The sequence below is a fragment of the Acanthochromis polyacanthus genome, chromosome 22 (assembly GCF_021347895.1).
Source record: "Acanthochromis polyacanthus isolate Apoly-LR-REF ecotype Palm Island chromosome 22, KAUST_Apoly_ChrSc, whole genome shotgun sequence".
In the NCBI taxonomy this organism is placed as follows: Eukaryota; Metazoa; Chordata; class Actinopteri; family Pomacentridae; genus Acanthochromis; species Acanthochromis polyacanthus.
This window is the reverse complement of record NC_067134.1, coordinates 5,306,692-5,319,758: the sequence shown is the minus strand read 5'-3', so window position 1 is coordinate 5,319,758 and position 13,067 is coordinate 5,306,692. Positions and strand designations below refer to the sequence as shown.

General features: G+C 41.3%; 1 long non-coding RNA gene across 3 annotated transcripts in view; it reads left to right on the top strand.

The window, feature by feature from the left end:
- LOC127532066 (uncharacterized) overlaps nucleotides 1-9,630 on the top strand; it is a 44,720-nt gene extending 35,090 nt beyond the window's left edge. Inside the window, exons 2-4 of one of the 3 annotated variants that reach the window (XR_007939315.1) lie at nucleotides 5,601-5,864; nucleotides 7,978-8,465; nucleotides 9,527-9,630. This is a non-coding gene — a long non-coding RNA (uncharacterized LOC127532066). Of the gene's footprint in view, nucleotides 1-1,480; nucleotides 4,009-5,600; nucleotides 5,865-7,977; nucleotides 8,466-9,430 lie in introns of those variants that run through there. The other 2 variants (XR_007939314.1, XR_007939316.1) reach the window with 2 other exon arrangements.
- The last annotated feature ends 3,437 nt before the right edge of the window (nucleotides 9,631-13,067 follow it).

The following is a 13,067-nucleotide window of genomic DNA, read 5'->3' as shown; positions in this document are numbered from 1 at the left end:
TCGTAGCATTGAAATTCCAACAACATGGTGGAGTAGGCATTTATAGTGTAGACAATGTGCCATATAATGTCATTGACGTGCCAGATGTGAATTTGGAATGCTTGGTCTACAACTATGTTACTTACGACCTACTGCTAGCAATCATTTATCGCCCACCATCCTATCCCATGTCTTTGTTTAAGAAGCATCTTGGTAAGTTACTTGATTGGCTAAATCCACTAAGTAACACCATTGCTGTCATGGGAGACTTTAATGATGACATTTTGAAGTCATCAAGCATCTGTTCTTTTGTAACAGATAAAGGGTATGTGCAAATTGTGACACAGCCCACAACAGAGAAAGGCACACTAATTGACCATGTGTATATTAAAACATCACATTATGAAGTGAAGTCAATTGTGTGGCCTACCTATTTTAGTGACCATGAAGGCGTGGTTTGTTGTTTTAAAGAAAAGGCCAAGTAACATCAAAGCATGTTCTGCTATAGTGTTAAAACATACAGGCACAATTTTTGCAGGGGACATAGACATTTTTGGGAGTTGAAGAGTTAATATATGGAGTATGGAAAAGGAAGAGTTGTTGTTGTTGTACATATACAGTTTTTATTTTCAACATTGTTTGTTTAAATGTTACGGTTCAGGGTATTTAATATTTAAAAGGAAAAGTAACATCAAAGCATGTTCTGCTATAGTGTTAAAACATACAGGCACAATTTTTGCAGGGGACATAGTAAGACATTTTTGGGAGTTGAAGAGTTAATATATGGAGTATGGAAAAGGAAGAGTTTCTTTTGTTGTTGTTGTACATATACACTTTTTATTTTCTACATTGTTTGTTTAAATATTAGGATTCAGGGTATTTCATATTTAAAAGGCCAAGTAACATCAAAGCATGTTCTGCTATAGTGTTACAACATACAGGCACAATTTCTGCAGGGGACATAGTAAGACATTTTTGGGAGTTGAAGAGTTAATATATGAAGTATGGAAAAGGAAGAGTTTTTTTTGTTGTTGTTGTACATATACAGTTTTTTTTCCCAGCATTGTTTGTTTAAATATTAGGATTCAGGGTATTTAATATTTGTAATAGGCCAGAGGTTTCGTTTCCTGTATTACAACAGCATTAATCAGTAAAATCTTTTTTTTAACAGTAAAGACAAAGATTGTAGCACTAACTGACAACAGACTCAGTTAACATATGAGGTGCAAAAGCCTTCTCAATATCTCCCTTTACAGAGACATTCAATAATAAGAACATTTAATACAATACATGTCGTTAATGTAATGGTCTACAATGTGGCAAGAATGTAAAATCCAGCCACTCATATGCTGTTGTAATGCAGGTTTTGCTTTACCTTTCATGTAGTGTCAAAAAGCAAAAGGCACTGGTAATGGTACTCCTGGTTTACTGGGATGGGGTTCAATTCCCTGCAGTGCCCTGCTAATTTTGACTTAAGCATGACAGGTGCTAAAATGTGTTATCAGCTACTTAGCTCAACTTTTCAAAACTTAAATAAGTGTAGCAAAACATGACCAAAGTAATGATGACCACTACAGCAAAATATAACATTGAAATTGTAACACAAATAAGCACAATAACAGAATCCTATCCTTTAAAGCTAAAGTGACTACAGCCATTTTTGTCTTTTAGTGTTTGTAAAACTATATGAAATACGACATCTTTCCAAGGTCACTTTAAAATACAACTCTGCTGTTGATGCTGATGCTGTCATGTCTATCTCCATCTCAGGTGTCTCATGTTCACTGTGACGATCTTCTGAGTGAAGCCAAACAGAAGGAAACCTCATCTACTTGTGAAGGACACTGAAAGGATGATATCCTCAGTGAACCACTTCCTGTTTAGCTTTCTGTTATAGAAGGACAGACCAACTGATTCAATATTTTATTATGCTCTGTTCTTAGTCTTCACAGATTCCCTGTATCACCTTCAACTGAATCTCTGCTGTTGTCACATAAATACAATATAAAAAGTCCATGTTATTTCTAGCAGATATGCAGCATGAAAACATCAAAACATTAAGATGAAAAGCTTCATCATTTCTTGTCTTGCTTATGTAAAAACTACATTATGTATCAATGGTCAGCTGTAAATATGTGCAAACACATGAAATAAATGGATGAAATAACTAATGTGTTGCGGACATTGATGTATAAACACTGAACAGTCACAAAAGAAATTGTATTATGATGGCAGGAGCTGAATCTGCAGCTTCATTGTTATGACTGGAGACATGAGGAGGAAATAAGTGTTGCTCTTCCTCACAGTGATGGAGGAGACACGACTCTTCAGACAACCATAACTGGATGTTCATGTCCTCTGAACCTCTCAGTCCATCAGAGCAGAAGTTCCCAATGATCCAGACCAAGACTAGAAGAACAAGACATTAACAATGAGGAAAAGATGTCCAAAGTTATTTTATTCTAACAACTGGAACATTAAACATGAGAAGAAATAAAACATAATAATGTTTTCTTTTTTGTCCTATTTGTTAATGTTCTGGAAATGTTTGTTGTCTTGGTTGAGAGCAAAGAACATTTTACTGCATCACATGGACAATAAAGTTTATCCTTAGCATCAACATGAGCTCAAGACAGTTGTCTTAACATACACTGTTGTCAACACAAAAAACTATGATGTTTTACATTAAATAACATCGGAAAGTAATACTGCTTCAGTGTGATAGTAGCTACAACTCAGTAATGTTACTCTTTGTTATAGAACAATTTCAACACATTTTTGTCAGTGAAATGAACAGAAGCTATGAAAACAGTGTGAAACCAAGAATAAAAACATTAAGGTGATCAATGAGCTATGACCAAAACAGAGTTAGCACATTTATAATGCTGACAAACCTAATGTAACATCACTGTGAACACTTAGTCAGGAAACTCAACCTGACATATAGAATAACTTAAGTATGTTAGAACATGTTTAAATCAGAGGTTTCTGACTAATGTGAACTTACAGCAACTTCAGCTATAGTAACATAAATCACTGTTTTAAATGTGATTTTGTCCAAATGTGGCAAAAAAAACCCAAGTGAATAAGGTGACCTTACCTGTAGACTTTAGCTCCACCATGGAAGTTAATGTTATTCACAGCAGCATTCATAAATACAAAAGCCAGTACACATTGAGAGATAGAGAATCCTTGGTTGTCCGTCTGACCAATGGTTGCTTACGAGTTCTGTCCTCTTTCAATCATTTTTTGGTTTCTGACTCCAAAAATCCATAATGTCAACCAGGAAACAACAAAGTTTTTCCTTGATCTTGGAAGTTCAGAAAGCAAGGCGTGACTTCACAGTTGGTATGTTCAACTTTATTTTACTTTATAATACAGGCGAGTTTTGCAGCACTTCCTGTCAATCCAACAGGTAGGGTTATGACTGTGACTGTATTTAGGCCTGTGAATGTCATCAGGGCAAGACTACGATCATACTTATAAAATTTCAGACAGATTGAAGCACATTCAGGCTAGTGATGGAGCTTATCCTGTCCAGCCAGCAGGTAGTACTGCAACCAAGTGTGTATCTCAACCTGTGGATGTGATGAGGACTGGCCTCTGATCACACTTTGACATTTTTTCAACCAGATTGCAGCATGTTCAGACTAGGTATAGAGCATTTCCTGTCCATCCAACAGGTGGAGCCGCAACTGAGAGTGTATGTTGGCCTATGGATGTGATCAGGATTGGACTGTGATTATACATGTAAAGTCTGTGGCACATTGGAGCATGCAGAGGATAGTTATGCACATCCTGTGCATCTCCTGGGGGGATCTCTTGGGCGATTAGCCCCCCCTGTCCTTAGAACCGAGTGACGCCTCTGGTCATACTGCAGCTGTTGTTTCATGGCCAAGCATCAAAACTCTGATGGTCGCCATGGCCACGCCATTTGGCTTCTGGTTAAACTTTTGATAACTTTTCATCACCAAGTCCTGCTGTGTGGACTGACAAAATTTCAGGTCTCCTGGAATTATCCCCTAGGAGGTATTAACTCTCAAAAAAGAGAAAAATCATCAAAAATCTCACAATTAATCCAAGATAACCGACTTCCTGTTGGGTTTACGACATGGCTCCAAGAGGCTTTTTTGTGCGTCCTGATGTGCTCTATAAGCCTCCCAAATTTCATGGATGTAGGTGAAATGTGCTGGGGGGGCTGTTGGTTAAAAAATACTGTAGGGGGCGCTATAGCATGTGCAGTGCCGAGATGCGTACGGTGTCGTTGCTTGGGTCGATGGTGACGTGTGTGGTAATTTTAGTGAGCATTGGAGTGTCCCTAACCTGTCAAACAGCACTTTGTTTTCCATGGCGATATTTGGTTGCTACGGCAACAGCGTTGCATGAAATGTCACACCCTTGACAGTGTGGGATTGTCAAGAGGTGAAGACTCGACTGACCAATTTCCAGCATGATATCACCACGTTTGGGGCCATTGTACCTGAAAATATAAGGCCTTAAACTTACTATTACCAACAGGTGGCGCTATGACTTTTTCAAAATTTATGAGTGTGGATGTGTTCAGACTGGACCTGGTGTCCATCATGTGAAGTTTGGGGCAGATAGGATCTTGTTCAGCTGAGATATGAATCGTTAAATCTTCATGGCGAAACATCGAAATTGGTTTGGCCGCCACAGACACGCCCTTTGATGACAAGTCACCATTTACACTGGGATGCATCATCAATGTGATAAGCCTGTTGTCACCGCATTTGAAGTGAATATGATGAACTGGGTAACAATAGGGCATGAAAGTGTAAAAGATGTCTATTTCCTGAAACCACAAGGTGGCGCTATGACTGTCAATGAATATCCCTATGTGGATGACATCAGGACAGGACTGTCATCATACATGTAAAGTTTCAGGCAAATTGGAGCATGTTGAGAAGAATTAGACACCAATTCCTGTTTCATGGCGAAGGATCAGTTGTTTGAGGCTCCGCCATGGCCACACCTTTTGGCTTCTGGTTGAGTTTTTGATAACTTTTCATCAGAAAGGTCTGGTGCATGTACTGGCCAAATTTCAGTTCTCTCAGACTTATCCACTAGGAGCTATAAATGTTGACAAATGTACAGCAAATTCAAGATGGCCGACTTCCTGTTGGGTTTAGGGTGTGGCTGTGATTGACTTTTTGGTGTGTCCTGATGTGGTGCATATGCCCACCAAATATTGTAGCTGTAAATAAAACATTGTGGAAGATGGCCTAATGACCACTTTTTCAATTTTGCAGGTGGCGCTATAGAGCCATTTTTCCACACATATGCGCAACTCCCATAAAATATCAAATTTATCGCCAGTCCTGATGTGCACGCCAAATTTCGCGCGTTTCGGTTCATGATAAGGCCCCCAAAAACGCAATTCATTTCCCGAGGAGCGATACATGTAAAATTTCAGCCAGACTGCAGCATGTTCAGAGCAGTTATAGAGCATTTCCTGTCTATCCACCAGGTGGCGCTGTAACTCAGAGTGTATTTCACACAGTGGATGTGATGAGGGTTTGACTCTGATCACTCATGAAAAGTTTCAGGCTGATTTGATCATGTAGAGGCCAGTTATACAGCATTTACTGTCCCTCCAAAAGGTGGCGCTGCGACTGAGAGTGTCTGTTGGCCTGTAGATGTGATCAGGATTGGATTGTGATCACACATGGAAAGTTTGAGGCAGATTGGAGCATGCAGAGGAGAGTTATACAGCAGTTGATGTTTCATGGCGAAGCATCAAAACGCTGATGGTCGCCATGGCCACGCCATTTGGCTTCTGGTTAAACTTTTGATAACTTTTCATCACCAAGTCCTGCTGTGTGGACTGACAAAATTTCAGGTCTCCTGGAATTATCCCCTAGGAGGTATTAACTCTCAAAAATGAGAAAAATCATCAAAAATCTCACAATTAATCCAAGATGGCCGACTTCCTGTTGGGTTTAGGACATGGCTCCAAGAGGCTTTTTTGTGCGTCCTGATGTGCTCTATAAGCCTCCCAAATTTCATGGATGTAGGTGAAACGTGCTGGGGGGGCTGTTTGTTAAAAATACTGTAGGGGGCGCTATAGCATGTGCAGTGCCGAGATGCATACGGTGTCGTTCCTTGGGTCGATGGTGATGTGTGTGGTAATTTTAGTGAGCATTGGAGTATTCCTAACCTGTCAGAAAGGGCTTTGTTTTTCATGGCGATATTTGGTTGCTACGGCAACAGCGTTGCATGAAATGTCACACCCTTCACAGTGTGTGATTGTCAAGAGGTGAAGACTCGACTGACCAATTTGCAGCATGATATCACCACGTTTGGGGCCATTGTACCTGAAAATATAAGGCCTTAAACTTACTATTACCAACAGGTGGCGCTATGACTTTTTCAAAATTTATGAGTGTGGATGTGTTCAGACTGGACCTGGTATCCAGCATGTGAAGTCTGAGGCAGATAGGATGTTGTTCAGCTGAGATATGAATCGTTAAATTTTCATGGCGAAACATCGAAATTGGTTTGGCCGCCACAGACACGCCCTTTGATGACAAGTCACCATTTTCACTGGGATGCATCATCAATGTGTTTGGGCTGTTGTCACTGCATTTGAAGTGAATATGATCAACCGGGTAACAATAGGGCATGAAAGTGTAAAAGATGTCTATTTCCTGAAACCACAAGGTGGCGCTATGACTGTCAATGAATATCCCTATGTGGATGACATCAGGACAGGACTGTCATCATACATGTAAAGTTTCAGGCAGATTGGAGCATGTTGAGAAGAATTAGACACCAATTCCTGTTTCATGGCGAAGGATCAGTTGTTTGAGACTCCGCCATGGCCACACCTTTTGGCTTCTGGTTGAGTTTTTGATAACTTTTCATCAGAAAGGTCTGGTGCATGTACTGGCCAAATTTCAGTTCTCTCAGACTTATCCACTAGGAGCTATAAATGTTGACAAATGTACAGCAAATTCAAGATGGCCGACTTCCTGTTGGGTTTAGGGTGTGGCTGTGATTGACTTTTTGGTGTGTCCTGATGTGGTGCATATGCCCACCAAATATTGTAGCTGTAAATAAAACATTGTGTAAGTTGGCCTAATGACCACTTTTTCAATTTTGCAGGTGGCGCTATAGAGCCATTTTTCCACACATATGCGCAACTCCCATAAAATATCAAATTTTTCGCCAGTCCTGATGTGCACGCCAAATTTCACGCGTTTTGGAATATGATAAGGCCGCCAAAAAGCCAATTTACTTTACGGGAGAAAAAAATAAATAAAAATAATAATAATAAACCCTCAGGTTTCAATAGGGTCCTTGGCACCGCTGGTGCCTTGGACAGTCGGTGCCCTGGCACCGCCTGTCCTTCGCACCCTCGGTGCTCGGACCCTAATAATTAAAGCTGCAAGCAGCGATGGACGGGTCCTCGCATCCACGCTGGTCGGTGAATCCACGCACGTCCACCAGGTGGCGCTGTGACAGAGTGTATGTCGGCCTCTGAATCGCATCTGGACCAGAGTCCAATCATACATGTAAAATTTCAGCCAGACTGTAGCATGCTCAGAGCAGTTATAGAGCATTTCCTGTCTATCCACCAGGTGGCGCTGTAACTCAGAGTGTATTTCACACAGTGGATGTGATGAGGGTTGGACTCTGATCACTCATGAAAAGTTTCAGGCTGATTTGATGATGTAGAGGCCAGTTATACAGCATTTACTGTCCCTCCAACAGGTGGCGCCGCGACTGAGAGTGTCTGTTGGCCTGTAGATGTGATCAGGATTGGATTGTGATCACACATGGAAAGTTTGAGGCAGATTGGAGCATGCAGAGGAGAGTTATACAGCAGTTGATGTTTCATGGCGAAGCATCAAAACGCTGATGGTCGCCATGGCCACGCCATTTGGCTTCTGGTTAAACTTTCGATAACGTTTCTAAACCAAGTCCTGCTGTGTGGACTGACAAAATTTCAGGTCTCCTGGAATTATCCCCGAGGAGGTATTAACTCTCAAAAAAGAGAAAAATCATCAAAAATCTCACAATTAATCCAAGATGGCCGACTTCCTGTTGGGTTTAGGACATGGCTCCAAGAGGCTTTTTTGTGCGTCCTGATGTGCTCTATAAGCCTCCCAAACTTCATGGATGTAGGTGAAATGTGCTGGGGGGGCTGTTTGTTAAAAATACTGTAGGGGGCGCTATAGCATGTGCAGTGCCAAGATGCATACGGTGTCGTTCCTTGGGTCGATGGTGATGTGTGTGGTAATTTTAGTGAGCATTGGAGTATTTCTAACCTGTCAAATAGCACTTTGTTTTGCATGGCGATATTTGGTTGCTACGGCAACAGCGTTGCATGAAATGTCACACCCTTGACAATGTGGGATTGTCAAGAGGTGAAGACTCGACTGACCAATTTCCAGCATGATATCACCACGTTTGGGGCCATTGTACCTGAAAATATAAGGCCTTAAACTTACTATTACCAACAGGTGGCGCTATGACTTTTTCAGAATTTATGAGTGTGGATGTGTTCAGACTGGACCTGGTGTCCATCATGTGAAGTTTGGGGCAGATAGGATGTTGTTCAGCTGAGATATGAATCGTTAAATTTTCATGGCGAAACATCGAAATTGGTTTGGCCGCCACAGACACGCCCTTTGATGACAAGTCACCATTTTCACTGGGATGCATCATCAATGTGTTTAGGCTGTTGTCACTGCATTTGAAGTGAATATGATCAACCGGGTAACAATAGGGCATGAAAGTGTAAAAGATGTCTATTTCCTGAAACCACAAGGTGGCGCTATGACTGTCAATGAATATCCCTATGTGGATGACATCAGGACAGGACTGTCATCATACATGTAAAGTTTCAGGCAGATTGGAGCATGTTGAGAAGAATTAGACACCACTTCCTGTTTCATGGCGAAGGATCAGTTGTTTGAGGCTCCGCCATGGCCACACCTTTTGGCTTCTGGTTAAACTTTTGATAACTTTTCATCACCAAGTCCTGCTGTGTGGACTGACAAAATTTCAGGTCTCCTGGAATTATCCCCAAGGAGGTATTAACTCTCAAAAATGAGAAAAATCATCAAAAATCTCACAATTAATCCAAGATGGCAGACTTCCTGTTGGGTTTAGGACATGGCTCCAAGAGGCTTTTTTGTGCATCCTGATGTGCTCTATAAGCCTCCCAAATTTCATGGATGTAGGTGAAACGTGCTGGGGGGGCTGTTTGTTAAAAATACTGTAGGGGGCGCTATAGCATGTGCAGTGCCGAGATGCATACAGTGTTGTTCCTTGGGTCAATGGTGATGTGTGTGGTAATTTTTGTGAGCATTGGAGTATTCCTAACCTGTCAGAAAGGGCTTTGTTTTTCATGGCGATATTTGGTTGCTACGGCAACAGCGTTGCATGAAATGTCACACCCTTCACAGTGTGTGATTGTCAAGAGGTGAAGACTCGACTGACCAATTTCCAGCATGATATCACCAAGTTTGGGGCCATTGTACCTGAAAATATAAGGCCTTAAACTTACTATTACCAACAGGTGGCGCTATGACTTTTTCAAAATTTATGAGTGTGGATGTGTTCAGACTGGACCTGGTATCCAGCATGTGAAGTCTGAGGCAGATAGGATGTTGTTCAGCTGAGATACGAATCGTTAAATTTTCATGGCGAAACATCGAAATTGGTTTGGCCGCCACAGACACGCCCTTTGATGACAAGTCACCATTTTCACTGGGATGCATCATCAATGTGTTTAGGCTGTTGTCACTGCATTTGAAGTGAATATGATCAACCGGGTAACAATAGGGCATGAAAGTGTAAAAGATGTCTATTTCCTGAAACCACAAGGTGGCGCTATGACTGTCAATGAATATCCCTATGTGGATGACATCAGGACAGGACTGTCATCATACATGTAAAGTTTCAGGCAGATTGGAGCATGTTGAGAAGAATTAGACACCACTTCCTGTTTCATGGCGAAGGATCAGTTGTTTGAGGCTCCGCCATGGCCACACCTTTTGGCTTCTGGTTGAGTTTTTGATAACTTTTCATCAGAAAGGTCTGGTGAATGTACTGGCCAAATTTCAGTTCTCTCAGACTTATCCACTAGGAGCTATAAATGTTGACAAATGTACAGCAAATTCAAGATGGCCGACTTCCTGTTGGGTTTAGGGTGTGGCTGTGATTGACTTTTTGGTGTGTCCTGATGTGGTGCATATGCCCACCAAATATTGTAGCTGTAAATAAAACATTGTGGAAGTTGGCCTAATGACCACTTTTTCAATTTTGCAGGTGGCGCTATAGAGCCATTTTTCCACACATATGCGCAACTCCCATAAAATATCAAATTTTTCGCCAGTCCTGATGTGCACGCCAAATTTCACGCGTTTTGGTTCTTGATAAGGCCGCCAAAAAGGCAAGTCATTTCCCGAGGAGCGATTAAGTTTGAAAAATTTACAGCAAATTCAAGATGGCCGACTTCCTGTTGGGTTTAGGGCGTGGCTGTAATTGACTTTTTGGTGTGTCCAGATGTTCTGCATATGCCCACCAAATATTGTAGCTGTACATGAAACATTGTGGCAGTTGGCCTAATGACTACTTTTTCAAGTTTGCAGGTGGCGCTATAGAGCCATTTTGCCACGCACATGCGCAACTCCCATAAAATATCAAATTTTTCGCCAGTCCTGATGTGCATGCCAAATTTCACGCGTTTTGGAGTATGATAAGGCCGCCAAAAAGCCAATTTACTTTACGGGAGAAAAAAAAAGAAAAAAATAATAATAATTAAAGCTGCGAGCAGCATTGAACGGGTCCTCGCATCCTTGCTGGTCGGCGACCCCAAGCATGTCCACCAGGCAATGCTGCGACAAAGTGTATTTAGGCTCATGGATGTAACGAGGATTGGATTCTGAGCACTCAGGTCAAATTTCAGACAGATTGGAGCATGCACAGACTATTTTTGCAGCACTTTGTGTCCATCCACCAGGTGGCACTATGTCTGTGACTGTATAGTGGTCTATGAAACTCATCAGGACTGGACTCTGATCAAACATGTAAAGTTTGAGGTCGATTACAGCATGTACAGGGGATTTACACAAGACGTCCTGCTTCATGGCGTAACATTAAAGTTCAGTTGGCCGCCATGGCCATGCCCTTTGAGTTTTGTGAACAATTTTCGCAAATATGCAACCTGAAGGCGTTTCTTATATATTTTCCCAAATTCAGGTGTTTTGGAGTTATTGCTAGTGACAAATGAATTGTTGAAAATGACCAAAAACACCAAAAATCTGACATTTAATTCAAAATGGCTGACTTTCTGTTGTGTTTAGAGAATGACTCCAAGAGACTTTTTTGCTTGCACTGATGTGCTACATATGCATGCCAAATTTCATAGTCATAGGTGAAAGTCTGTGTGGAGGCTATTTTTTAAATTCTTTTAGGGGGCGCTATGGTAGATGCTGTGAATGTATTTTGGCCAATAAATGTGATCAGGACAGGACTGTGTTTAATCATGTGAGGTCTGAGGTAGATTGGAGCATGCAGAGGATAGTTAGGTAGCACTTGATGTTTCATGGCGAACCATCAAAATTCTGGAGGTCGCCATGTCCACACTCTTTAACTCTGCAAGAATCTTTTAATAACTTTTGATCATAACATCGTGTTGTATATCCTGGCAAAATTTCAGCTCTCCAGACCTTAACCCCGAGGAGGAGTTCGCTCTCAAAAATTAAAAAAATAGAGAAAATTTGTCCACTTAATTCAAAATGGCGGACTTCCTGTTGAGTTTAGGGGATGGCTCCAAGAGGCTTTTTTGTGCGTTCTGATGTGCTCTATATGTCTCCCAAATTTTGAGGATGAAGGTGAAACGTGCTGCCGGGGCTGTTTATTAAACATACTGTAGGGGGCGCAATAGCACATGCCCTGCAGAGATGTATACATTCTTATTCCTGGAGACGACAGTGATGTGTGTGTAAATTTTGGTGAGCTATTGAACATTCTAAGCCTGTCAAAAAGTACTTTGTTTGTCACAAAAACAACGCATTGCCACGGCAACAGCATTTCATCAAATATCAAAATCTTCACACTGTGGTATTGTCTGGGGGTGAAGAATCAGCTGACCAATTTTCAGAATGATATGACAAAGTTTGGAGCAATGATGTGTGCAAATGTAATTTCTAAACTGCTTGTTACCAAGAGGTGGCGCTATGACTTTTTCTAAATTTTTCAGTGTGGATGTCCTCAAACTGGTTCTGGTGTCCAGCACATGAAGTTTGGGGCAGATAGGATCCTTTGCAGCTGAGATATGAACACTTCAATTTTCATGGCGAAACATCAAACTTTGCCGTCCCGCCACAGACACGCCTTTTCATCACACGTCACCATTTTTTCTGTGCTTCATCATCAATGTGTTCAGGCTTATGTCACAAAATCTGAGGTGAATCTGAGCAACAGGCTAAGAATAGTACATGAAAGTCTAAAAAATGTCAAATTCTTGATACCACAAGGTGGTGCTGTGACTGTGAATGAATCTTGCTGTATGGATGTCATCGAGGCAGGTCTGTGATCATACATGTAAAGTTTCATTCAGATCGGAGCATGTTCAGGAGAGTTACACAGCATTTCCTGTTTCATGGCGAAGGATCAAATTTCGACAGGCCGCCACGACCACACCCTTTAACTATGGAGGAAGATTTTGATAACTTTTTCTCAGGAAGGTCTGCTGTATGTACTGGCAAAATTTCAGATCGCTCAGACTTTTCCCCGAGGAGGAGTTCATCATAGATTTTGTACAGTTAACGCATGATGGTGCACTTCCTGTTGGGTGTAGAGCATGGCTGTCATTGACTTTTTTGTGTTTCCTGATGTGCTGCATATGCCTCCCAAATTTTTTAGCTCTCGGCCAAATTCCCTCCGAGTTGGCCTAATACCACTTTTTAAAATTTTGTAGGGGGCGCTATGGAGCCATTTTGTCATACACTACCACAATTCCTTTAGAATATAAAATTTTTCACCAGTTCTGGTGTGTGTACAAATTTTCATGAGTTTTTGAGCATGTTTAGGCCCTCAAAAATGCAGTTGTT